Source organism: Furipterus horrens, unplaced genomic scaffold (genome assembly GCF_987537825.1).
Source record: "Furipterus horrens unplaced genomic scaffold, mFurHor1.1.pri manual_scaffold_7, whole genome shotgun sequence".
Taxonomy (NCBI): Eukaryota; Metazoa; Chordata; class Mammalia; order Chiroptera; family Furipteridae; genus Furipterus; species Furipterus horrens.
The window spans coordinates 36,032,571-36,059,460 of NW_028327177.1; the positions used below are offsets into that span (position 1 = coordinate 36,032,571).

At 35.5% G+C, this 26,890-nt stretch overlaps 1 protein-coding gene across 2 annotated transcripts in view; it reads left to right on the top strand.

Moving 5' to 3' along the window:
* The first annotated feature begins 9,284 nt into the window (after positions 1 to 9,284).
* NCOA2 (nuclear receptor coactivator 2) overlaps positions 9,285 to 26,890 on the top strand; it is a 192,010-nt gene continuing 174,404 nt past the window's right edge. For both annotated transcript variants that reach the window (XM_090283589.1, XM_090283590.1), the window contains exon 1: positions 9,285 to 9,337. The gene's annotated coding sequence lies outside the window, so the exon portion shown is untranslated. The remainder of the gene's footprint in view (positions 9,338 to 26,890) is intronic.

A 26,890-nucleotide genomic window follows, 5' to 3' on the forward strand; every position in this document is an offset into this window, starting at 1 on the left:
GTGATATAAAATTATATTCATGAACATGTTACACACATGAGCTGTTTTCAGTTTTTAAAAAGTAGCATTGTTTTGGTGCTTGCTACTATCCTCCCCACCCCCACCTCCACCCCCAATGTATTGGCACTTCTAGCAAACAATTAGAGTAGTAAGAACATAGGGACTAGAGTCAGGCAGACATGGGGTTGATATCCAGTTTCATCACATGTTCTTTGACTTTAGACAAGTTATGTTACTTTATCTTGATTATAAAACAGGTATTGTATAAAATCTTCATTTTTAATAGGACACTCTCCTACACTCTTTTATACTTTATACACTTTAATCAAAAGGAAGTGTTCTCTTTATTATGTTGAAATGATGATTGTCTTTATGTGGTCAATACTATGGGAATATATGGCCTTTCCATAGGGAGTGGGAAATGACAGTGACAATCTTCTGGAGAAGAGGCAGGTCCTCAGAGAGGAATCAAACTCAGAAGGGAGCTTTGGTGGACCAAAGGTTTGTGCAGGTCCCTGTGAGGCTGGTTTCTGAAGGTACTGCTAAGTATTGGGTGTTCAAGGCTGCCCTGCCATGTGTAGACAGATACTTAGTTTTAATGTTACTTTTGGTCCACTCCCTTTTGCTACCTCATAGTCTCCAAGGAAGTGTTATTCAGCTTGTCTGTGGTGTAAGGGAAGGGTTCTAGGGTCATTTTCTATCAGTCAGAGTGGTCAGTGCAGCATTATATATGAGAAAGAAAAACCTAAGGAGAAGGTGAGTTTCTGAGAGGAGTTCATAGTTCTTTTTTCTCTCCGCAGGTGGATATTTCCCTGCTCCACTGTTAATATTTGCACGGTGTATATTTTGTTAAGAAAGGTGGACATTTCCTTTCAGACTGGTTTATTGCGAAAAATAAACTGATAAGTATATGGAGATTCTCTACTGTTTGGGGGTATACAGCAGGTTTCAGAAACTGTTCTCAATTCAAAGAGAGTAAAGGGAGACATTTAGGACAAACATCTCCTACTTTATTGGGAGAAAAACAGTTAAAATTTTATTCATAGCATCTTGGGGCCTTTTATTTGAAGGCAGGGGGTGCTGGTTGTTTGTCATGTTGACATGTTCCGGTCTTCGTGGGGGAGTCTTTTATTTCTGTTTAAGAAAGATTAATTTCTTTCCAGTAAGTTATTTTTACTTTCCTCCCTAGAAATTCTATTGTAGACTATTATTGTGTGAATTTTTTGATTGAGCACCATAATTAAAGCCCCAGCGCTTCTGCAGGAGTGTTGTTTTAAAATCACTAGCCCTAGGTGTGGCTCAGTGGATTGGGCATAGTCCCACAAGCCTAAAGGTCACTGGTTCAATTCCCATCCATGGCCACATACCTGGGTGGCAGGCCAGTTCCCAGGATGGGAGAGGCAACCAATTAATTAATGTTTCTTTTGCACATACGATGGTTCTCTCCCTCTCTCTTGCCCTCCTGACCCCTCTCACTAAAATAAATAAAATCTTTAAAAAATAAAAATAGAAACCGCTACTCCTAGACCACCAGTTTACACCATACACAAGAATAAACTCAAACTGGATAAACGACTTAAATGGAAGTCATGAAACCATAAAAATCCTGAAAGAAAGCAAAGGCAGTAAAATCTCAGACATTTCTTGTAGCAGTGTTTTTGTCAATGTCTCCTTAGACAAGGAAAATAAAGGAAAACATAAACAAATGGAGCTACATCAAACTAAAAAGCTTCTGCACAGCAAAAGGAACCATCAACGAAATGAAAAGGGAACCCAAGGTATGGGAGAATATATTTGCCAATGATATATCTGATAAGGGGTTAAATATACATATATTTATTTGTATGTAAAGAACTCAACACCAGGGAGACAAATAATCCAATTAAAAATGGTCAAAGGACACTTCTCCAAAGAGGACATATGGATGGCCAATAGTCGTATGAAAAGGTGCTCAACATTACTAGCCATCAGAGAGGTGCTAATTAAAACCAAAAAGGTATCACCTGACACAGGTCAGAATAGCCATCATTAATAAATCAGCAAACAGGTGCTAGTGAGGATGTAGAGAAAAGGGAACCCTGGTGCACAGTTGGTGGGATGCAGCCTGGTGCAGCCACTGTGGCAAACAGTATGGAGATTCCTCAAAAAATTAAAAGTGGAACTGCCTTTTGACTCAGTGACCCTACTTTTGGGAATATACCCTAAGAATCCTCAAACACCAATTCGAAAGACTATATGTACTCCTATGATCATAGAGTGTTATTTACAATAGCCAAGATCTGGAAACAGCCCAAGTGCCCGTCATCAGATGAGTGGATAAAAAAGCAATGGTAACATTTACACAATGGAAACTACACAGCTGTAAAACAGAAGGAACTCTTAACCTTTGCAACAGCATCGATGGACCTGGCGATTATTATGCGAAGTGAAATAAGACAGTAAGAGAGACAGACAAATACCATAAGCTCTCACTTACACTGAGGTCTGTCCGGGAAAAAAATCCACCTGTCATTAATATAACAAGAACAGTTTGCATGACATGACAACATGATGTAACCTGGCAGCCAAGGGGAGTAGAATGGAATGTGCATGTGTGAACAATGACGACTTCACTGTACTAGTCAGTGGGGAATATGTTTTGCCCTTTTTGTTCATACCATACTAAAAACCTCAAGAAGGCAGTTTTCAGGTTGATCACATTTTTGCCATCCTCTTTTCAAATTAACTTGGTAAAAAGGAGAGCTTTCTCAAAACAGTAAACTTCCACAGCAGCCTGGTGGGTAAGAGCATGCATGGACTCTGCGATCAGACTCAGGGTTAGAGTCCAGGCTTGGCCACTGTGTTAGCCCTGTGATTTCGGACAAAGTACTTCACTTATTAAACTTCTGTATCTACAAAATGGAGATTATATTAGCAGTGCCTACCTCATGGGGCTTTTAAGAAGATTGAATTAGGTAACATGTAAAGCCTTCCTCCCAGTGCTCTCACAAAATAAACATTCAGTAAATGATAGGTACTGATGTTATTGTTGATGGTGGCATTAAACCAAAACAGCAAATGTGGCCCTCCTCTCATTCCAGTCATAAAGTGCTCTTTTAGCTACTGTTACAGATGTTGCTTCATTTTTGCCCTAGCTTACTCTGCTTCCTATGGCTTTGTTCCCAACCATTCATTTTCAAAAATTAAAAAATAAAATAAAATATTTTCTTCTATCCCTCCCCTACTTTAATAAAAATCATCAGCTTATAGTTTTAATGTTGCCAGCAACCTTTGTATGTGTGATATAGGCTCAGTTCTGATTTTTTTGCCTCAAAGTAATGAGTTCCTTGTGTAACCTTGCTAGTTGATGCTGTACTTGGCAAAACCACCATTTGCTCCTAGAACTACAGTACGTTTAAGTATTGCTGAGGTCCCTTTATTCATACGGTAATCTTAGCTACCACATAGGAAGAAAGAGCAGGAATACAGAGGTACAGTTTAAAGTCTCATTTAAACATTTTTTAATATTTAAAAAATTGAGATGTTACTATAATTTGCATATGATAAGATGCAACCATATTTGCACCCATTTTAACTGTGTATAAGGATGAGTTCTAGTAAATTTAAATAGTTGTGTATGTTGGTGTTTCTTATACGTCTTTCTTTAGCATCACCATGATCCACTTTTAGAACAGTTCCTATGTGTCCACTTCAGTCAATCCCTACTTTCGTTCTCTGCCAGGAAACCACCAGTCTTGCTATCTGTGTAGTTTTTTTCTAGAAATTTGAAATAAATGGAGTCACACAATATGTAATCTTGGTGTCTGGCTTCTTTCATTTAACACAGTGTTTTTAAGGTTCATTCATGTTGCTGCACATATCAGCAATCCATTTTTGTTTCTGTTGTTGAGTGGTATTCCACTGTATGAGTAGACTACGTTCTGAAAAATATATTCTCCAATTGATAGGCATTTGAATTGTTTCCGGTTTTTTGCTGTTCTGAGCAAAACTGCCTCAGAACATTCATTACAGCCCTTTATGTGGGTCATTTATCCCCAGAGAAATGAAAACATGTCTTAGTATGAAATTGTCAGGTTATCTGATGAGAAACTTCCAAACTTGTTTTACAAAATGGCTGTACAGTACCATTATACTTTCCTGCCAGTGAGGGATGTGATGCGAGGGTTCTTCTTTCTTCATATCCTTGTCACCACTTTAGGTATTAGACTGAACGTCTAGCATAATTTGTTTTCGCTTTAATTTCAACTTTCCTAATGACTAATGGTATTTTGTACTTTATCCTTTCCCCATTGTATATATTCTATTATATATATGTATAAATTATATATAATTATAATTTATATATATATATATATAAAATCAAATATTTTGTCCATTTCTAAAAGGTCAAATCATTTGTTTTATTATTGAGTTGTAAGAATCTTTTGTATATTCTAGATAGATATCCTTTATCAGATCTTTATATATTCTAGACACATGTACGTTATCAGATAATTATTTTGCCAGTATTTTCTCCCAATCTGTGACTGGTGTTTTTATTTTTTAAATTATCTTTTGAAGAGCAAACATTTTAATTTTTTAAATATGCTTTATTGATTATGCTTTTACAGTTGTCCCAAATTTCTTTTCCCTTTGTTCTCCTCCACCCAGTAAACCCCTGCCTCCAGTTGTTCCCCCCCACCTTAGTCCATGCCCATTGGTTGTGCATATAGTTCTTCTCAACATCTTCTTGTCTACTCCACTCCCTCCTACTATGCTTTTTAATTCCTGTACCATATCCCTTCCTTTCCCTCCTTTCCCCCCCAGCTGACCTCCCCCCAATATGTTCCCCATACCTATAATTCTTTTCCCACTCTCATTGCCTACTTAGTTTGCCTTTGTTTTGATTCCCTAGCTTCTATTGGTTGTTGTGATACAGTTTTCATTTTAATGTTCATAGTTTTGATCTTCTTTCTCGTAAACAAGTCCCTTTAACATCTCATATAACAGTGGTTTGGATCTGATGAACTCCAGTTTTACTTTGTCCTGGAAGCACTTTCTCTGCTCTTCTATTCTGAATGACAATTTCACTGTGTAGAGTAATCGTGGTTGTAGGTTTTTGCTTTTCATTACTTTGAATATTTCTTGACAGTCCCTTCTTGCCTGCAGAGTTTCTTTTGAGAAATCAGCTGAAAGTCTTATTGGGACCCCTTTGTACGTAATTCTCTTCTCTCTTGCTGCTTTTAAGATTTTCTCTATTCTTAATTTTTGACATTTTGATTATAATGTGTTTTGGTGTGGTGCTCCCTGGGTCCAGTTTTTTTGGAACTCTCTATGTTTCCTGGACCTGTAAGTCTATTTCCTTCCCTCAGTTAGGGAAATTCTGCTTCATTATTTTTTCACATAATTTTTCCATTTCTAGTTCTTCTTCTTCACCTTCTGGCAACCCTATGATTCAGATGGTGGCCTGCTTATAACTGTCCCATAGGTTTCTGAGCCTCTCCTTATTTTACTCACTTTTCATTTCCTCTTTCTGCACTGGTTGATTGTTCCTTCCCTATGTTCTGATTTGTTGATTTGATCCCTGGTTTTCTTTCCCTCACCACTTGTTTTGTATGTGTTTTTGTTCATTTCAGCAGGACTGGCCTTCATTCCTTCCCCGTCTTGTTTAAGATCTGCTGTTAGGTCTGTAAGCATTCATATAACCAGAGCTCTGAACTGTGCCTCAGAAAGATTTCCTATATGTTTTTTTGTTAGATTAGATATTTACTGTCTGGTCAGCTGCGTCACTGGGATCTCTATCATGATCTGTGCCATCATGACAGTATTGTGCTTACCTTTGTTTCCTGGGCGGGGCTGTCACACCTCCTGTGCTATAGGGGACAGAGCCCTGTGTACTCGTCATAACCAAGCGACTCTTCTCATCACGCTGTGGCGTTTTCTGCCGGGCCTCACAGTCCAAGGCAATGGGGGTCTGCCTTCCCCGGTGTTGGAACCACAAGCTGACAGGCCTGGTCTGCAGCAGGGGTGCTCCCCAGGCGCTTCTTGCCTCCCATTAAATACGGGTGTCTGTCCTTACCACCGTCCCGCCGCTGCTGCCGCCAGCACAGCTTGACCTCTCCTCCCTGGCTTCGTCCCTCCTACCTGTCCGGGAGAGCACCACTTCTTTATAACTTCATATGTTGGACTTCCATATATTTTTGGGAACTTCTGGTTATTTCTGGTTTTGCAGTAGTTATAGTCCTTATTAGTTGTGGAGGGAGATGGAGCGTGTCAGTCTATAACTTCCATCTTGGCTGGAAGTCTCCTATGTGTGTAAACATTTTAATTGTAATGGAGTTCAATTTATTATTTTTTTCTTTTATGATCCATTTTTATTTTTATTTTATACATTTGGTGTTATATCTGAAAACGTTTTGCCTTATCCACAATGATTTTTCTTCAAGTACTTTTTTCTACAAGCTTTGTAGTTTTCTTAACTTTTAGATCTATGATCCTATTCATTTTGAGTGCAAGGTAAAGTTTGAGGACACCCCCCCCCCCATATGTATTGTATAAGCAGTTTTGGGTACCATTTATTGAAGACTGTCTTTTCCTAAGTGAATTAACTTGCCATTCTTGTTGAATATGAATTGATATAAATGTGTAGTCCTGTTTCTGAACTCTGTTCTCTTCTGTCGTATATTCTTATGCTCATGCCCCATTGCTTTGATTATTGTAACTTTATAGTAAGTCTTGAAACCAGGTACTGTAATATTTTTCAACTTTTGATTCAGTTTTAAAGTAGGCCTGGTTCAAAAATTTCCATATTTTTGTATCTCACTGGATGGTTATGGGCAGATAAAGGAACACCCCAGGGAAAATCAGTTCTCCTTCTGGTTGGTAGGCCTGAAGCTTCTATTTTTCATCACTTTTGAATTGCCTGTTTTAGCTAGCAGCATTTAATAGGATCATACTTGGCAAGATCATAATTATAAAGCCTACTGTGTACCAGGTTCTGTATGTAATTACCTTCATTTGATACTTCCAAGGTGCTGCAGAGGACATCATTATCCTCATTTTATAGGTGAGGCCAAAGTAACATTTCCTAGGTCACTTTACCTAAGCTGCTGCTAATGATATTATATTAACAGCAACAGTGTTTGCATGATAACACCAGAGTTTGAAACCTGGCCTTTTCTGATGATGCTTAATGCTCGTTTCTTTGAACTGTTCCATCCTGCCTTCTGATAGTGACCTATGCTTTGCAGAGAGGAGGTATATGTCTTTTTAGTTCATACAGTGGCAATAGTAGGAGTAGTTAGAGGGGAAAAGATGACACACATCCCTCTGTATTTCCTCTGTGAGTCTGTCAGGCCCAGGGCCATCCCCTGTCCTTCCCTTGAAACACATCCAGGAAGGAGCTTTGTGAAAACTCAGGATTGATAGGAGAATAGAGGGATGTTAATTTATTATAGAATTCTTTCTAATGCTTTGGTGGCTATATTTTCCCTTAGTAACTTATAACATACTTTGTAATATTTTGTAATTCTTTGTTGAACTATTATATTAATTCCTTTTGTTTAAAATATTACACCAAGATATTATATTGTGGAAATTATCCACATCTTCATATCTTTTATCTTAATGTTTCTCCTATATATTTCTTTAGCATGGATATTTTGGTATTTTTTCCTCCTATTAGCATATTAATAAAAACAGTATAGATCAAGTAGTAATAGTTTAATATCATCATCCCTTAATATCACAAGTTTAATCTCTTGAATATTGCATAGTGTGATGTCCTTGAGCAAATTAATTGTTGGTATAGAATTATAATAGGCTTAAGTAGGCTAGCATAATGAATGCATTTACCCCAGCAGTGCTGGAAAGAATTGATGGCTCGTATTACGTAACACTTTATTGCACACTACTGACTGACTGCCACTTGAGGAGAATCCATTCATTTTACTTACTGTGATAACTTCTTATTTGCATGCAGATTTTCTTTTGTTTTTCATGAATCATCTCTGACTAATGCCCTAGCTACATTTCATTACTTTTGATCATCTCCAGGCTGATCGGGTCCTGGTAAAAATCAAAATGCAATTTTTTCTCTTTTCCCTTTCTAGACCTCTTAGATTATGAAATCAGATGTTTCCAGTGCCCTAGAAAAGTGGTAATTTGGATATTAAATCAGCATTAGCTTTTTTCTACTATGAGGTTCTATTTATTCTAAAGAGTAAAGGGCTCTTAAGAGAGTTAATACAGTTTTAAGTTTGATAATTGAAATGTCATTTATTACTGATTGGTGTCACCTGACAATAAAAAAATAAATCTAGTTGCTCAGTTGTAAAAACATTTCTTGCAGCTGTTAAATCAAGTAGCACATAATGGTGAAAAAAAGGCATACTGTTGTAGCAATCAAACCATTTTTCTTAGATCCATAAAATACACAAAAATAATAAACATTAATACATCAAATATCACAAGCACAATTTTTTTTGTGCTCATATTTTTCACTATGCATCTTGAAAACAAACTTCTCTGCGGTGGAAGTGATTCTTGCGTGGATCTGAGGAAATGCCGCAGAGCCAAGCCCTTCGTTGTTATTAAGCCCTTTTCTCTCAAAGGTACACACCCAGGTGAATCTTGGTGAGGAGTTACCCCCAATATTGAAAACGGTCTTCCTTTTTTATCCATTTTTGCTCTTTCAAATTGTTAGAGGAGTGTTATATAGCATCATTTTTACATCATTTTACTCAAGACTTTTTTGACATAAATCATTCAATCACTTTTGAACTTTTTAAAAACAATTATGATATAGGGTTTTATTTCAGTAATTTCAAGCTTTTCAATTTCATATAGGTAAAGTATAAATTACAGCAAATGAACGTGACTCAGTGAGGTTTACTCGCCTTTTATTCAGCAGACATTTACTGCATGTGTGTGACAGTGTGCTGAGCCCTGGGCTAGTGCTAGCAGTGCAGGATGCAAATGGGTAGCTCCGGCTCCTCTGCTTCTCCTCAGTGCTACTGAGGAGTCAAGCAGCTACAAGAAAGTATAGTAAGTGTTGTGGTAGATGCCTCATAATTTACAATGAACTGTGACCTTACGTATTTTATACTATCCTGTACAAATAGAAGTAATGCAGCAAGTCTACAAGTCTGTCTTGATTTTTACCGTGCAGTTTAATGGAAAGATATTATTAATGAGCATTCCTTATACGAGTGTGCTGGTTGTAAAAATCACATCCACTCTACTGAGTCTAACAGGATTCTGCATTTTTTTATTCATGTTTATTTGTTTGTTTATATTGCAGATTTCTCTTGAATTTGGCCACAAATTTATAGATCTTCTGCACTGTATACAGGCACAGGTGAGTTAAAATTAAGCCTTTTTGTTGGAATATTTTGATTTTTAAGTAAAGTCAAATATTTAAAACTTATTTATAGTTTAGTAAGATAGTATGTAAATAAAATGAATGTGAAAATATAAAAAAATTTGTTATAAAAATAATGCCTACATTTTTATTATGAAAAGTCTATGAGTGTATTAAAATGATATTTGAAGGTAAAATTACTGTATCTATTTATCAGTGCTTACTGTGTTTATTTGGGAAGATTACATATACATTTCGTAGCCTGGGAAAATGTCTGTATTTATTTTTATATGTAAATAAAAGAATAGCTGCTATAGATTTTGGCAGCAAATTTTAGTTTTATGAAGGTAGATGTTTTAAATTTGATGAGCAGGCTTTTCTAGTCCAACCAGTCTGAAATAGCTTCCCAATCACTCCTTATCACACAATCCTGATTTATTTTTGTCACAGTATTTTATTATTTATAGTCTCCCCTACTAGAATATAAGCTCCTTGAACATTGGGACCATTTTTGTCTAGTTAAAAACATATCCCTAACCCTTAGGACATTACCTAGTGTATAGGAAAGACTGAATAAATATTTGTTAAAGTAATTATGGAGTAATAAATATAAAGAACTTATTCATATTCAGAGTCACTGAACTTCGCATCCGTAAATACAAACCAGAAATAGTTCCTTACTTGTTTCTAAATATGAAATTAATTTGTGTCAGATACTTAAAGTATTTAGCTCTTAAATGTTAAGAGGAATTATTGGTGTTGTATATTTTATGTACTGTATACTCTATATGCTTAATCAGGGTAGATTTCAGAGTGTAATTTTAAATTTTATATTTATTTTGTCACTATCCTTGAAGGTTCTTTTGATGAAGTAAGAGAACCCTGAAGCAGGTGTGGAAGCTTCTCCACTCTTTACTAAATTACGCTACCATATTAGATGTTTTGTGATAACCTTATAAGGAACAAAGTGGGTTTGCAGATTGTCCAGTTTTAATCTCTGAAAACTAAATAAGTTAAAATATCCCCACTACATATTACTGAATATAAGTTGTAACCTAATTAATTTTCTGTTTCTAGTTTGAGAAATGTTTCTGTCCTCTATGTTGATGTTTGAATACCTTATCAAAGATAGCCATTGGGAGAGCTGGCCATGCTTTTCCTTGTGCCCTTGGCAGTTCTCTCACCCTTGTGTCTTGTTTTCTTCTTTGTTTTTTTTTTTTTTTTTTTTTTTTTTTTAATCTCTTTTGCTTTCTTTAGTCATTGGTCTCTCCCTCTGCCATCATGATTTTATCATTTATAAAAAGAACTAAATCTGACCGTTAGGGTTATTTATTTATTTATTTTTAAGTAAAATTTTGGAATTATACAGCCATTTCTCATTCTCACCTAATCTACGAGTACAATTTGCAGAGATTGCTTTGATAATACTAATAACAGCAACTGTAACTTACTGCTCTCTTACTGCATGCCAGGTGTTATGTAAGTGCTTTTCAGTTATCTCCAGAGTAGCAGATAAGGAAATTGAAACTTAGAGAGGTTAAGTGACATTTCCAAGGTCATATCAAGTAAATGCCACTTTGCCACTCTAAAGACTTTGATCTTAACCACTGTGCTCCATTTTTCACCTAAATAGCCCTGAATATCAGCATTTTCTTGTGGCAGTATGTCATATAGGGAAACCGTATTCCTCTTTGAGGACTTCAAAATTAATTTAAAAGTCAAACATTATTTTGCTCATTTCATCAGCAGGTCTCAACTTTTTACCCTTTATTTCAAACTATGAAACATGATGACTCATTTAAAATTTAATGACGACCTGCACAATTTAAACTTCCACTCTGCACTTTGATGTCATTCTCACTCTTTGAGGGGCAGGCCCATGGGGAAAGCCACTGGATTTCTTTTTCCATTGTAAACATGGCACATCATGAATCAGCGTTCTTCCTTTTTCCACTGTAAATGTGGTACTCTGTGAATCAGCATTCTTTATCCCTTGCAATATTAGAAATTTTAGGTTACAGTGGCATCTGTGCTTTGCTAGAGTTTTCCTACAGAAAACAGATTGTATGAAATACATTGACTATAGAATTACTTAAGAGCCCTTATATTGGAATGTGTAGTAATTTATATCTTGGAAAAATTTTTTCATTATTTAAGAATACAGTGACATAGCTTTAAGGTAGAGCAGAGTTGGCTCAAAGAGAACTTCAGCTTTCTATATATAGTTTATTTCCATACGAGGAGGACATACTGCATTAAAATGTGTTGAGTCTTAAAGGTATAACACTGTGGACAAAGTGTTCTTGAAGACAGCATTGTTGAATACATCTTAAAATTTTGACTTGAAATATGATTAATTATACTTTCTCACACTTTCCAAAAGGATTATGAGTGTAAATGTGAAATCCAGATTTGAGTATATGGGAAGGGATGTCTGTGGTTTGAATTAAAAAGAAAAAAAAATTTATTTAACAGACCAGACCATGCTTCTTAATCTATAGCTACATCAGTATTTCCATTCCAGTCTCACATCTTAAGCATTTTTAAAGTTAGCCAATAAACTTTTCTTAGCATTGATATTCAAAACAGAAGCAAGCGTTAGATAAATCTGCTTGACAATATAGCCTTGAAATGTGATTTTTCTCTTCATTATGAAAAACTGAACTCACTGTGGATTCATATGTACTTTGGATTTGTTTATGTTTACTTTCTGTACACTAGAAAATTTGGGGTGGGAGATCAGGGTAGGGGAAGAATTGGTCCTACATACTAGGTCGAGTCCAGCTCTTCAACATTCACATAGGCAGAGAGAAGCTCTCCAAAGTACAACAGAGCATAATCACTTGTGGTGATACTAGTACACTTCGTTGTTATATACTTAATACCAAAAATTACATTAACTGTGTTAAGGCAAAAGAATTTATGTCCATATCGGGTATGACATGGTTGACGGTACATTTGAAATGAGTGTTTGCTGTATTTAGAATTCCCTTGTTGTTCATAGGCGTGAGAAGATTTTGTGGTTAGATAGATAACCTGATTTAACTGACAGATGTGTCAATGCCCATGATGGTGGGCAGCTTGATTTGAGCTACAGATCTGAGGCTTTGAGAACTTACTGTCCACTGAAAATCAGTGTTAATCTAAATAAAAATTTAGAATATTTAAATATGTATCTTTTGCTTTAGGCAAAATCTGGTGACGTTTAATTGTATTGCTACTGCATTACAGTTTTTTTCAAATGTCAGCATGGTAGGCTGTGATCAGGGAAATAACAAATATTCAACAGTTGACAAAATACCCTCCCTCAGTGGTTTAACTATTTAAACCGAAATCCTTTTTCTAGTTCCCCTGGGTAGACTACTCTGCTCTTAGTGTGTAGATGGGCTGCTGAACTCAGAACAAAAGACACTTCCTGGTCGGTTGAAATTATCTTCAATGGATGTTACTGAGGCAAAGCCATCAGTTGGAAACTATTTGTATGACAGGCCAGTTTTAAAAGCACTTCTGCTATTCCGCTTTCCTCTTTTTTAATGCACACATTAATGTAAATAGATTGGCTTAGTTTTTAACATAAAACTAAATACATTCGGCCCCCTTAACCCTTCTTTTTCTCTTCCTTCCTTCCCTTCACCTTCAGGTCATCCCTCCTTCTCTGACTCTCCTTCCTTGTGGAAATATTTATTAATTATATTGTGTTGGCCTATGTTAAGGGTTGTGAGAAATATGCGGAATAATTTCCAAAAATTATTAAACTAGAAGGAGTATCAATGCAAGTTTTACTCTATATTTCCTTCTTGAATATTTTTACATTGAATTTTGGCTTTCTGATTTTTAAAGAAAAAACTGAACATTGATTTCTAAGTTATATGTTTGCTCCTACAACAACAAAAGCTGTCTGTTGTAAGTAAATGTTGGTTTGTATGGCATTAATAGTGCTTTCAGGGTAAGGTACACACCTCATGATGTAGGTGTGTTGTGCTTAGTGAGGTTCAGAACATCACAGAATCCTGGCAGTCTTCATTTGGAATGGTGGTCTTGCTATTTCCATAGGTACAGACGAGTAAAGTGATGTTAGTAAGCATAGTGCATTGCTGAAAAATATACCAGAAATATGAGAGAACCTGAGTTTTCTGGTTAATCCAAATTCTGAAACAGCAAAAGTTAGAATTACAGACAGCAATAAAAAACCTTTTAAAATAAAATCACAAGAATGCTTCTTGGATTATAAGAGTCGGGTTTCAGTTGAGAGCTACTGTACTGTGAAGCACCATTTGTTTCTTTAATTAAAAATTTCTAGGTGTGACTTCTCTGTTGGCATAGCTGATATTCTTTGGGAATAATTAAGGTGAAAAGTATTACCATCCTATACCTTGTATAGCATGTCTTAGAGGAGGTAGCATTGAAGTCAGACTCTTTTGGGACAGAGTAGGCTCTGATTTCTCAGCGCTGCTTTTCTGCACTGTAGGACAGGTGTATGTGTGCATGGGAGTGGGGACAAGTGGTCTGAAGATTAAGAAAATGTGAATAAGTGGCCTTGAGATTTCAATTAAAACTTGTATATTCTACTCATCTGGATAGTAGAGATGTTAGTTTAAGGGGAGGGTCTCTGATAAGCCGAACTTCACATAAGTGCTACCATAGTAACTTTAGAAATATATGGCATTAGATTTGGAGTCAGAAGGATTTTTAACTATGCCATTTACTTTCACTTTGGAAGGAAAATGACAGATTATGTATTATTTTCTAGGCAGGTGTTGAATTTGAGTCTGCTGACCTTGCTAGAATCCCCTTAGAGTTAAAATAGTAAATAAAATCAGGCTGCTTCTATTAAACAGCTCAGAGTTTATTTTTGAAGCTCAAATCATTTATGTCAGTCTTTAGTAGTTTTATAGCATCTAGTTGTAAGGGATAAATTAAGCATTTATTTCTAGAATAGTTCATATCTATAAAATTAATTAAGTTTTTTTTTTTTCTGCCGTTCTTTGGCATTAGGATATCAACGTTTCCCTTGCAACTTCTATTGCTAACTTGAGATACAGAAAAATAGGAGAAAACTAGAGACATTAACAGTAAATTTTGCAAATTGTGACTTTAACCCAATTCCATGCATTTGGTTGTTGAAGCAGTTTGCTGCTTCAAGAATGATTCATGGGTGTCTACAGTCAATGGAAATGTATTTTTTGGCCTAGTCACAGCTACACTTCTATCCTTCTATCCAAAAAGAGCAAACAGAGAGCAAGAAGTATGTAGCATTTAATACTGGCTAAATGAAATGTAACCATATACTATAAATGTATGTAGTCCAATTTTGGGGGGATCTCTATGCGAGGTTGATTTTTGTGGCGCCATAGTCTGTAGAATTGTTTACCTTCACTACTTTTTGAAATATTCAGAAAATACTGAATTGACTTAGAATTCATTAATTTGAGAACTTTGTTTTTTGGTGCCAGTGACAGGACTGAAAATTTGTTACCTATACATATCAGAGAATTGGAACGGAGTTTTATTATACCTCCTCGAGAAGTAAAAAGGACTGAAAACGCAGGAGAGTGATAGGCCGATGGAAAGAGGTGTGGGGAAGCTTGTAAAAGACCTACCAGTGCCTCGATGAGTAGTGGGGCTTTTTGTCTTTACCTAAACTATAAAAGAATACCTATAAAAGAAACAACTGTGTCATAATTATTGAACTGGTGGCTTAAATTAGAACAGACAGAGCAGGGGCCAAAGGAAACAGTTGATCTTTCAGCTTCCTTTAGTTCTTTGTCATTAAAAAAAAGCTATTTGATCTAGATTTCTAATTCTTCCTTTTATATGGCAGTTTTATTACAGTCTAGAAAAAAATAAACCTCTATATCCTAGATTATAAGATAGAGTGTGGAAATAGAAGATACATTAGTTTTGAACTAATGTATTTTAAGAACCATACGGTGGTTACTCATGTTATTTATTATATTTGAATAGAATAGAATGTAAATTTTCTTTGACTTAAATGAAACAGATTAGGCTGGTTTCACGAGTCTTATCAATATGCAGTTGTATATTTTGTTTTATTAACCCAGTGGAATCTAGATTTTAGATTTTCTTTGAAACTAGATGCTTTGAAACATTTATTCTTTCTCTAATGTAGAAGTTAGGTGTTTAATGTCGCTACTGGTTCAAGATATCCACAAAGTTTCATAAAATCTTTATCATCTAACACATAAGTTATTACTTCTTTGAACCTGTTCACTGACATGTTTATATTATGTGCCAAGGTCAGGTTCAAACTTTCTCTTTAAAATATCTTTTGAAGATATAAAATGATAGCCTTTTGTAAAATACTGCTGTTGTCTTTTAAATTTATTTTTATTTTAACACATCCTAAATACCAATGCATATTGCTTTAAATGATAATATGTGCTTTCTATATTTATCTATTTTTCATCTCAGTTTTTCCTCCTTATTTTTAAAAGAAAAAATTTAGAACAACAACCTTTCTCCTTTCACACCACAGTGGCTTATCACTAAAGCCTTTCAGCCCCAGAGCCGAATGCTGCCTGTTGCACTTGCTACAGTGCCCACAGACATTCTGCAGTGGTGGCTGTCCTCAAGGCCCTATGGGGTCTAGGACTGCCACATCAGGAGCCATACACTTCCTTCTTGAGCCTTTCTCATTTTAGGATAGAAACTAAGGGACATTTATTGTTCATTTATTCTGATAAATGTGATTTCTTTGGCTTATTGTGTTATTTCTACTTCAGTGTTCCTTTTAATGAAATCATTATACTTATTGAGGTCTCTGTTGATTAAGGATCCTATTGCCTACCAATTTTCAACAGCTGATTGAGAAAGTAACATACTTGATCATTTGTTCATATACCACAATGAAGTTTCATGAGGTAGTTCAAGTTTTCACAGTGCTTTGAAGCAGAGATAAATGTAGGTTAGCTTGAGGTGGTAGAGAAAGAAAAGGAAAAACAAACATTTACTGTTACTTTTGGCAAGGCATGGTTTTTGGCCTTTACACGTATTGCATCAATTTAAACTCTGAATAAATTCTTTGTGTCAGAATGTGAAGTGAGTTCTGATGGTATCTAAATTCTCTTTGATTTGAAGTTGAGAATAAACCACTTTTAATTTCAAAGCATTCGAATTTTATATATTGGGCCATAATGTGTATAGTAAAATAGAACTCTGTGTCTTTCAACTCATATGCTTGTTAATTGGATCTTGTAACAATTGCCAAGACATTTTATGCCGCCTTCTTCCTAGTTAAGTGGGAGAAATGATCCTCATCTCAGATAAGGGAAGTTTTGATTAACTGATCCCATTGTGTACTACAAAATGAGCTTTATCAGAAGAAAGTGCTCAAAAGATGTAAATCAAGGATATGAAGGAAATTGAGTTAGAAGCATCCTATGTCATTATTATTATTTTTTCACTATATAGAGCATTATGTCAGTTAATGTTTGTTTTTTCATTGTTTTATTCACAGGACAATTTTAACATTACAGTTACCCTTATATGTACATATAACTTTTCTGTGTCAATATTTCTTTAAGTATATACAGTTGTTTTATTTAAAATGACATTACTATATTACCAAAGATTGATAATCATGGTGAAGTAGGGCATGAACACATATTAAGACATACTTATACAGGTGTTGACAAAAGTAGGTTTACAGTAGTAATAAAAATAAATACTACAATAATTAGTAAATAATAATACAAGAATAAATTCTGTTTCACGTACTTACAACTATAAAACCTACTTTGCCCACCGCTGTATGTTTTAAGTCATCATTTAATTGCATATACTGTTTACTTATATTGATCAAATTTCATAGTTAGAGGCCAATCATCAGTGTAGTTTCAATATAGAGACATGAATGTAGAACCAAGTATTATCAACACAGATCCTATTTCAATCATAGTACAAGTTCTTGGAACTGAAAGATCATTTATAATTGCTCGCATGTATATTGTCCTTACCAGGTAGTGTTCTAAGCTTTTCTCATAGTAACACACATAGCCCTCAAAACAAAAAACAAAAAACACCTATTAAGTAACTGCTGTTACAATCTCATTTTAGAAATGAGGCAAGAAGAGCACCCAGAGGGCCAGCGACTTGCCCCGTGATTTGCACCTCATTTAATTAGCTAGTTAGAGGCAGAATTGGGATTCAGACCCAGTCTGTCACTGCTAGTGTTTTGCTTCTCAAAGTTTATCCTCCTAAAAAATAAAACCAGACCATCAAAGCCACCACCACCCTTTAAATTTAGTAATATCAAAATAAAGTTTCAAGATAACCCTCCTAAGTGTAGGTAAGAATGTGATAAGGCTTGGTATCGAGCTTGCTGCCTGCCCCTTCCTTCCCAGTGAGGATCTGTGGGCCCTTCTCGTTGTGGCTACCAGCAAAACTGAAAGCCCATAAAGTGGCTAAACTGTATCATATCAGAAGTGACTGCCTGACTGATTAATTAATAAAGGAAAATGAAGGTTACAGAAATGATGGTAAGCTGTTTCTGGCTTCAAATGAGGTTACATGGATAATTCATTCAATGGGATTTGTGTTTAGGTGTTCCATTAACATTGGTTATGTTGTTTTGAAGGTTGGAAAAGGGGGCTAACCTGCTTTCTTTTTCACATTCCTCTTTTTAAAAATAACTTTAGAGAGTTTTACTCAATTAAAAAAATCTTAAAAACAGATTTCCTGGAATTCCCATAAAAAGAAATCCTATGACACTTTCACACAAAGAGAAGAAAATGTTCAATTCAAAAGCAAATTTCAGTCTTTATTTTTTTTAAATTATATTTTTATATTTGAGAGTGACTAGAGAATCCTCTCTTTTACTTTTAAAGAGGCTTAATTTATATTGAAGTAAAGTTTATTCCATGTTGACTATATTTTAGTTCAGATAGTCATGATCTAAATTAATAGACATGGCATTTACATTTTATACAATATTAAAAAATTAGGCCACCCTCCCTCTCAGATTTTTTTCACTTTTTTTACGTACGTAGGATCAGTACATAATGTTTTAGTTGCTTATTAGCTTTTGGTGATATAATTAACATTATGTACCATAAATGCAAAAAGAGGTTTTAATTACCACCTCAAATTTATTTCATTTGTAGCTGCCATTTCCCTTTATATCTTTTTCAAAAGCTTTTTAAAGCATGTATATATTAAAGTTATGATTTAATTAATGCTGTGAAATAATGCTTTCAGTTTTCAATCATGCTGTTTCTTAAATCACTGGTTAAATCTAGCTCTACAGTTTCGAGTCTTCATATTATAACTCATGGTTATTAAATCTCTGAAAGAGTTTTACATACCCTCTAGTAATGGCTTGACAAGATGGATTGATTGATTGATCGATTGATTGATTGGCTTGAACAAATAAGGGTTTAATTTTCTTACAGAACCAGATGCTAAACAAAACAGATGTAGATGATTGTCTTGATCTTCACTTCATGGCAGCCTCAGATATAGACATCACACCCACATTCACAGCAGAAAGAGGGAGTATGGGGCTACAAAAATTTCCCCCAAATCCTCTTCATTGGCTTTGCTTAGTTTACACTAACAGACAGAGCTCTGACTCCAGGCAGAGCTGCGGCACACGGTAGCTCCTAACGACACAGGATGAGAAAGTGAGCAAAAAGATCATCAAAGTTGGCTGGGGCTCATTATGACCCATTATCTGACTTGAGCAGGCTAATACTCCAAACAGAATCAGTTCTATTAGCAGGGGGTGGGGAGCAAGGAGCTAGAGACTGATCAGTAACAACAGAATCTGACACAGACCCTGTATTCTGCCACTTTTCCACTTGGGTCCTGTCAGTGGTTGAGGATCCCTATACTGAGATGCTGAATTAAATAATATTTTCCCTTTGCTTTGATATTAAATAGAATCTCCTTAAAGGAAATTACAATATAACGCATATGTGTACACACTTAATCATTTGATGGGATTCGTAGATATTTGTAGTATCACCTACTTTTTATAAAGTTCCATCATTTTGTATTGATATCAAATTTTCAGAACGATAGTTCTAAGGACTGTAAGATCATACAATATAAATATAAAACTACCTTTAGAATGTTATATTTATAAAAATAGGAGATTATGACCACACATATTTAGGAGTGCTTTGATTAATGAACCAAATTTGGTAGTGGTAGTGGGGCAACATAACTTGTCATCTCACAAATACTTAATTAGTAGTGGTTTTATTGTGTAATCTTTATTTTGCAGGTGCAAGAACCAGAAATTCTAAAGCCTAATGCTTTTTTAAAACACACTGTGTGTAGCTGTGGAACATAGCCCCATGTTAAGCCACTCAGTCCTGAGCTTTGGCCATGGTGTTAAGGCAGGACACTGGGACAGAGGCCACGTTTCTCTTTTCTCTGAGGCCTCTGATTTTGTTTAGTGTGGTTACTTTTGCTGCCCCATCCAAGAAAACCCAGTAGGGTGAAGAGTTTCCTAGTATAGAGGCTTTTCTGGGAATATTCCCTGGCCACTTGCAGTTAACTTACCTTTCCCCTGAGCTACTACAGGCCACAGCATAATGTTTTCTATATTAGCAGCTGCTTATGTTTCCTGAATAAACAGGGATTTAAGTTACTACAGCTACAGAAAGGTCTTTTATGCCTGGGATTTTAAATATATTTTTCTTAAATTTTAATGACTGACTCATGATGCTTAGCATCTTCCTCAGATGCTTCCATAACCAGGGTGGCTGATACATACCTACTCCTTCACTCCCCTTTGTCCCTCGGCAGATAACTGTGTCTGGTGTGGCATTCTTTCCACATAGTCCTCATGCACTCCCACATGTGATGGGAAGCCACCAATGGTGTTACGCAAACCCATGCTTTAGGAAAAAGTCTGGTAGGTTACATAGTGTGGGTACCGGCACTCAAACCTGGTTTTCTGATTTTTCTTTGTCATGCTATTTATTCTACTATACTCTAAAGGTCACCAAGGATAAAGATAATGACTTTGTTTTAGTATCTTTCCCTGCTTCCAACAAAATAAGTATAATTTAGATGAATTCCCAATTTTGTAACATTTCATGTCATTTTATTTAGAAAAATAGACTCCACCCTTCTTCCTTCACCCATAGGGAAGTAGTTGGTGGGCTGAGTATAAAAATTCAGCATTCCTACATCTTGCATGAAATGGGGAAGAATTATACATAACCAGACCTAATCCTTCAGTTTTTTTGTTCAAATTGATTGCCTACTTATAAGTTGACATAAGCAGATGATTCCTGATGTGTGGCCCTTCACTCTTGACTGCCCAAAAGAAACCCAGTGCAAACCAGTATGAGCAAAACTGGAATTTACTTCCTCATGCAAGTGGGAGTTTAAGGCTACAGCTGGCTCTGGGCTCATCTGGGTGGGAGGATTTATTGATGTCACCGGAACCTTCTCTCTTTCTTTTGTCTCCACTTTCCTCTGTGTTGGCTTCTTTTTTCAATTAGTATCTATGTGATGGCAGAGAAGGTGCTGAGGAGCTCCAACTTACATCTTCTTAACAGCCAGCATTGCTCTTTTTTAAAGAGAGCACTTTTCTGACAGCTCCAACAAAAATCACAGGACCCCCTCACTGGTCCAACTTATACTACCTGCCTATTTCTGAGCCAGTCCTGCCCTGTTCCTGGGGTAGACCAGCATTTCGGCTAGTTCCTGGTCACACTAGGAGCTGTGTGGAAGGGATGGTGTCAGTTCCATTGGGAACCAACCATATGACCTGACAGTGAGTGTTACTTGCATCTTGGTGGTAGGCAGCCAAGACTATGGTTTGTGTGTTTTGTGTCTCTTCACCAAAATATTTTTTAAGCCCAGAGCCTAGAAAAGTTCTGCTTATTCATGGGAATTATTCAGGTATGTTATTAATTAGCGTTTTCTTATCAAAGCCACAAATTTGTCCTCAGTGTTCACAATCATTGTGCTGGTTCCACTAGTTATGAGAAAAGACACGTTTTGCTCACTTGGAGCTAGTATTATCATGGAGATAATGGCGTATGAAGAGGTAGAGGGTAAACAGTTCTGTGGCTGAGGGGAACACCCACAGGGGCAGAAGGGGTAGTTCTGAGCTAAGAGGGCAGCATGAATAAAGGTCCAGTGGTGAGAGAGAGTAATTAACTAAATTCCTTATACATACAACAGAAGTAGTCAGAAATCAGGATTACAGAGGTTAGTGGGGCAAGATCACCTAAGAGTCTTTTACTTGCTAAGGCATTTTTACTTTAATCTTGAGTACCATGGGGATCCATTGAAGAATTTGATGCCAGGAAGTGAAATAATGAAACTTGTATATTAGAATTAATATTCTGCACTGGGGTGAATGGACTAGAGGAGGACAAGGCAGGAGGCTGAGACACATTTAGGCCATTGAAGTAATCCAGGTGAGATGACAGTGTGAACTGAGGAGGTGGAGGTGATGGGAGGAGGAGCTTTTAGTGATACTAATGCAAGTTGGTAGGAAGGTAATAATTGGTTTCTCAGAGAGGGAGGAATCATTTCAGATCCTACAAAAGACCAGGCTTTGTCTCCTTTGGATATACAGCATATTCTACAATATGGATTAATAACCACTTTATTACTATTTTTGCAATTGATTATAAAATTATTTTACTTGTAAAGTGGGACATAAAATACAAGATAGAATGTTAGTTGCTAATAAAGAATGAAAAGTTATGAGAAATTTTAAAATGCTATGTGTATGTTGTTGATATCTATGCTTTTAAAAGGTCTGTGTTAGCATTTCAGAGAATTGTTTTGTACATAACTTAAAATCTGGCACTCAGGAGATTTTGCTGCAGTATTTTTGAATTTGCTTCTGAAATCCATTCAATTTGCTACCCTTTAAAAGTTGATCTTTTTTCCCCTCTAAGAACAAGTCCCTCATCTAAGAGGCTGGAGGATTTATTTCTCTTTCCTGAGAATTTCCTTCCCTTATCTTTTTAATTGCAGTGCTGTTATGGGTCCTGTCCCAAATTTTTTCCTTCGTTTTTCTCTTCGTTTAATTTAGGCATATCCATTTCTTATTAGTGATATGCCTCTTTGTATCTTGGAGGAAAAAACTGGTGTTCTCTGAGTATATTGTTAAATTCTCCCATTTAAATTGATGGCAAACATTGAACTACGCTGGATAATTAGGGAATCAGTAATAGAGAGAAGAATTTTAGATACTTTTAAAAGTCTTTTCAATCAATATTTTACCTTCTGTCCAAGTTGACACAAAGCTTTTTACAAAGTTTTATGTTATTTTGAGGAAAGTAAGCTTACTTTTTGGCCAAAATATTTCTGCCATACCACCAGCCACAGTCTCTGTAATCTTAAAAACTGTTCTTTTTAAGCATAGGAACCACCCCATCTATCTATGTATCTGTAACCACCATATAGTTATAACACAAGATTTTTGTTGCAATTATTTTCATTGAAGATCATGTCTTCTGCTGTTTGTCTCATCTGTACCCTCCTTTATCTGAAAGAATAACCAATTAAAGTCTAGTTCTTTGTGTGATGTTCTAATTAATCAGGAAAGGAAAATTTGCTTTTAAGTCTATGTGAAAAGCCCCTGCTAATTAGAAACATTAATTCAAAATTTCTTTCATATTTTCTTCGCTGAACTAGTTCCTCTTCAATTAGCTGAGGTTTTTGAAAATTAGAATAACATTACATTGATTTAACTTGTTTTAATATATCAGATTCCTACATAAATAATTTGTGGGAGTTGATCATTTCTACTGTCAAATTACTCACTTTGAAATAGGGCTCAGAGGGGTTCTTTTAAATATTATATTCTTGTATATTGAAAATAAAATTCAGATTTACGTGATTTATATAGTATTTTTTGGTGTACAATTATATTATAAGCTGAATTGCAAATATATGTTAGTGCTTTCTTTGTTTTTAAGGACTGTCTTTCACCCTTACATGCTTTCCCATGACTCTTACTGAATTTATGGTGATGTTTTTAATTTACTGGCAATTTCTGTGAATAATCAAGGACAGAGTTTGGCAAGTAAAGTTTTATAACTGTAAATGAGAGAAATAAAACTGTAAAATGAGAGAATTTTATAAAATGGCATGTTTGTGCTTAATTTTGAATTTTAGGTTGCTTGCTAACAGACCAACTTACTGCTTGGGTAAAAAGAGCCTTTTTGTTAGATATGCATGGGCTTTTTATATGGAGGCATTTTAATATGTTTAATTGTAGTGTAAAACTGTTTGGTCTAACTCTATGACAATTCTCTAGTCTGGAATCCCAGTCATGGGAGATGATGCATGCATCCATGTGTCTGTTGTGAACATTTAAGGTGAAATGAGCGGGATTAGTGAGCAGTGTGAATAATAGTAGAATTTACTTAGTGTCAGTGAAATTGACATCCTGAGTATGAATACTTTTCTTTTAAATGTGAATTGTTGGGTTATATAAGCCATCAGTGATTTTGTAAAGGAATCTTAGAGTAATTGTCTTAGTCTAAAAGTGGTGTCTTTGGGAGAACTATTAGTTTTGCTGAATATAGAAATAAATATTACGTGCCTAATCATTAAAGACTATCTGCAATAACAATGTGAAATGGATTTGGCGATAGCATAGCGTTCATGTTGTTGTGTAAACTTGTGATTGGGTGGTACCAGAATTGTTCAGAGTATTGATCTAAGATGACATAAAGAAAGAATTTTGTGATTGGTAATAAGGGGGAAAATACACTGTAAACTTTTGACCCTACTTAAAAAAAAAACAAACTGGGAATGTGTAAAGCACCTACAGATGGCAAGATTTAGCATCAAGATTTAGTCAACTCTCACCCTTCACAGCAATTATGATCAGGTTACACCCTGTACACTTTGGAAACTTTAGTGTTTTAATGGGGTAAAGTTGAATCTGAATTGCCTTTCGGGTGCATGTATATATATTAGAGAACTGTCACACACATTTAACCTAAAAAAATTCAACATTTTACAAGTTTTTATTGTTGCTTTAGTTAAGTGTTTCCTTGACGTGTCATTTTGTGGGGAGTTTTTTTGCATAAAGTTGTAGGTTAAAACCATTTAGACTGAAATTTCTGAAATGTTTGCTAACTGCCTTAGGCTACTCTTATCATCATTTAAAATTAGAAATATAGTTTGGCAGTCCATAAGTAGTTACTGATTACTTTTTTCCACTGCAATAAACTTAGAAGATAGACAAATTATTAAAAGCAGTTCAAAGACCAGTTTTTAACATTAAAATATCAAAGGTAAAATTATTTATCTAGTAAAATGTATACATAGCTATATACATTGTATAAGTCAGTTTATAATTAAGGTATTTCTCTGTAATATTTCTGATGATATTAGAAATTATTATAAAAGCTGGGGACAAAAAGTTCATTTTCTCTGAAAATATCTCTATGTGTTTAAATCTCTATAGATTTAGCAATAGAAGGGTTATTATTTTATATTTTCCAAGAGGATTTTTGTTTATGAAATTACAGTCCTTTTTTTAAACATTAAACATTGTTATTTCTAACATGATGTTCCTTTGTATGATTGTATCAAATAAATAATCAAAAGTATATTATGCAGGGGGGAGGGAGAGAAGGGGAGTAAGAAGGGAAAGGGTCTAGTCAAGGAACTAGTATAAATGACCCATGGACATGGGCATGGACAGCAGGGTGGGGACTGACTGTGGGAGAAGGGGTGGGCTGGGTGGGGGGAAAGCAATGAGGGAAAAAGTGGCATAACTATAATAGAAAAACAATTTTTTTAAAAAACAGAAAAAAAACCCTATATTATGATTTCTGTATAGATGACGTAACCACTAACCACTATTTTTTCCTTTTCCTTGTGTTCTCTCTTCATTTACGCACCCCTTGATCCCCTCATTTGAGTTGATTTGTAATCTGACTCTTGTGACAGATGTTAGGAGGTGGAGCAAAGGGATTCTCTGCTCTTAGACCAATCCGTTATCAGACTGCTGTATTAAGTCTATGGTAAGGAAAAAATTCTTTAGTCTTTGAAAATTGCTCTTATCAAAGGAAAAGCACATGGTAATATAAACCAAGATGACAGAGAAAAATTAAGGGAGGAGTAGAAAAGACATGAAGCTAAATTAGACACTACAAGGATGTTTTGGAGGAGGGGACAGGGTTTTCGTGTTGAAGCTTGTGCTTTGCTTTGACTGAATCTGGCTTAATTTCTGTAAACATCCCTCCTTTTAGGATGAATCAATGCATTTTAGCCATGTCTGTACTTGCAGCAGAATACTGCTGATGAAAGTTTATAGGCAATTTAAAGATGGAAGAAGAAAAGTGAAAAGACTTGATGTTTCAGAGATCCCACAGATTCAGCCAAGTTTGAACACATTCTGAAGTTCAAAAAATGTGTGTCCTTTCAAAACTCTACTTTTCCAGTATTTTTAGGTAAATTTCCATAACTTGGAAGTCAGTGAAGTCAGAATTTGTACTTTTTAATATTTTCGTTTGGTAATTATGCATGTGCACAGAATCTGTACAGTCTTCCAATGTCCTTATCCAATTTACTAGAATCTCTATAACATTTTTCCTGTGGAAAGTATTTTCTGTGGAGAGTGAAAGGGTTTTAGTTAGGACCTTCCTTCTTTGGCGGCGAGATGCAAGAGTGTGGGAAAGGCCTGAGAGTGTACTATGTAGAAGCCATGTTTGCAAACTCAGGGCTGTGAGCCCAGTGTACAGACACACACGGTCAGAAGCAAGCGTTCATTTGGTCATTGTGGTGTCCTGTGACATTTCTGTCCATGTCAGTAGTGGCGAAGACCTGGCCATACTGTCCTGTCGTTCACTCTTTATCTAAAGCTTGGCCAAACAGAGCGCTGACGTGATTCTGGTTTTACTTTTTGATGTTGAAAGCACTAACGTGTGAGCTCTGGAAAACATTTAAATTACTCTAGTTTCTCCATAGTCTAGTCCAGTGAGAGCAGCTTTTAGTAATTTACAGCTTAAGGAGTTGACTATTTGTTCCCCTAAAATCTTTCTTTATTAAAAACATTTAATTTAAAAAGGGGAAAGAGATTCTCATTTTTCCCATTAGAGAACACAAAAGAAAGAGCATAGTGACTGCTTATTACACAATCCTCATGTAAGCATAGCCATTTAAATTTGCAACCAGAGTACCAATTACAGGTATATTTAGTCAGTTGAAACATGTAAAAAAATTAATGTTAATAATCTCAGTCCCCTTGACAGTACTCTGTTGCTTAACTTTTCCCTACTTCTTTGAACTTATTATTTTCTGTTATTAAAAATTTTTTTAATGACAAATCTGTCAGTTACTGTACTGCATCTTGTGTATAATCAAGAGCAGAAGTAAATGTTTACTGTTTGAAAGATGGCAAAAGGAGGGCTTCTCTTTGCTTAAGAAATTGCTTTATTATTTTTTTTAAAAAGCAGATGCCCATGTTGCTTTTTTTCTAATGTGATGAAATATATTTTCAACATATATCTTCCCTCTTACTGCATATTACAAACAAAACATTAAATCAGCATTCAAAAGCACATTCATAGATTTTTAGTTACTAAGTTA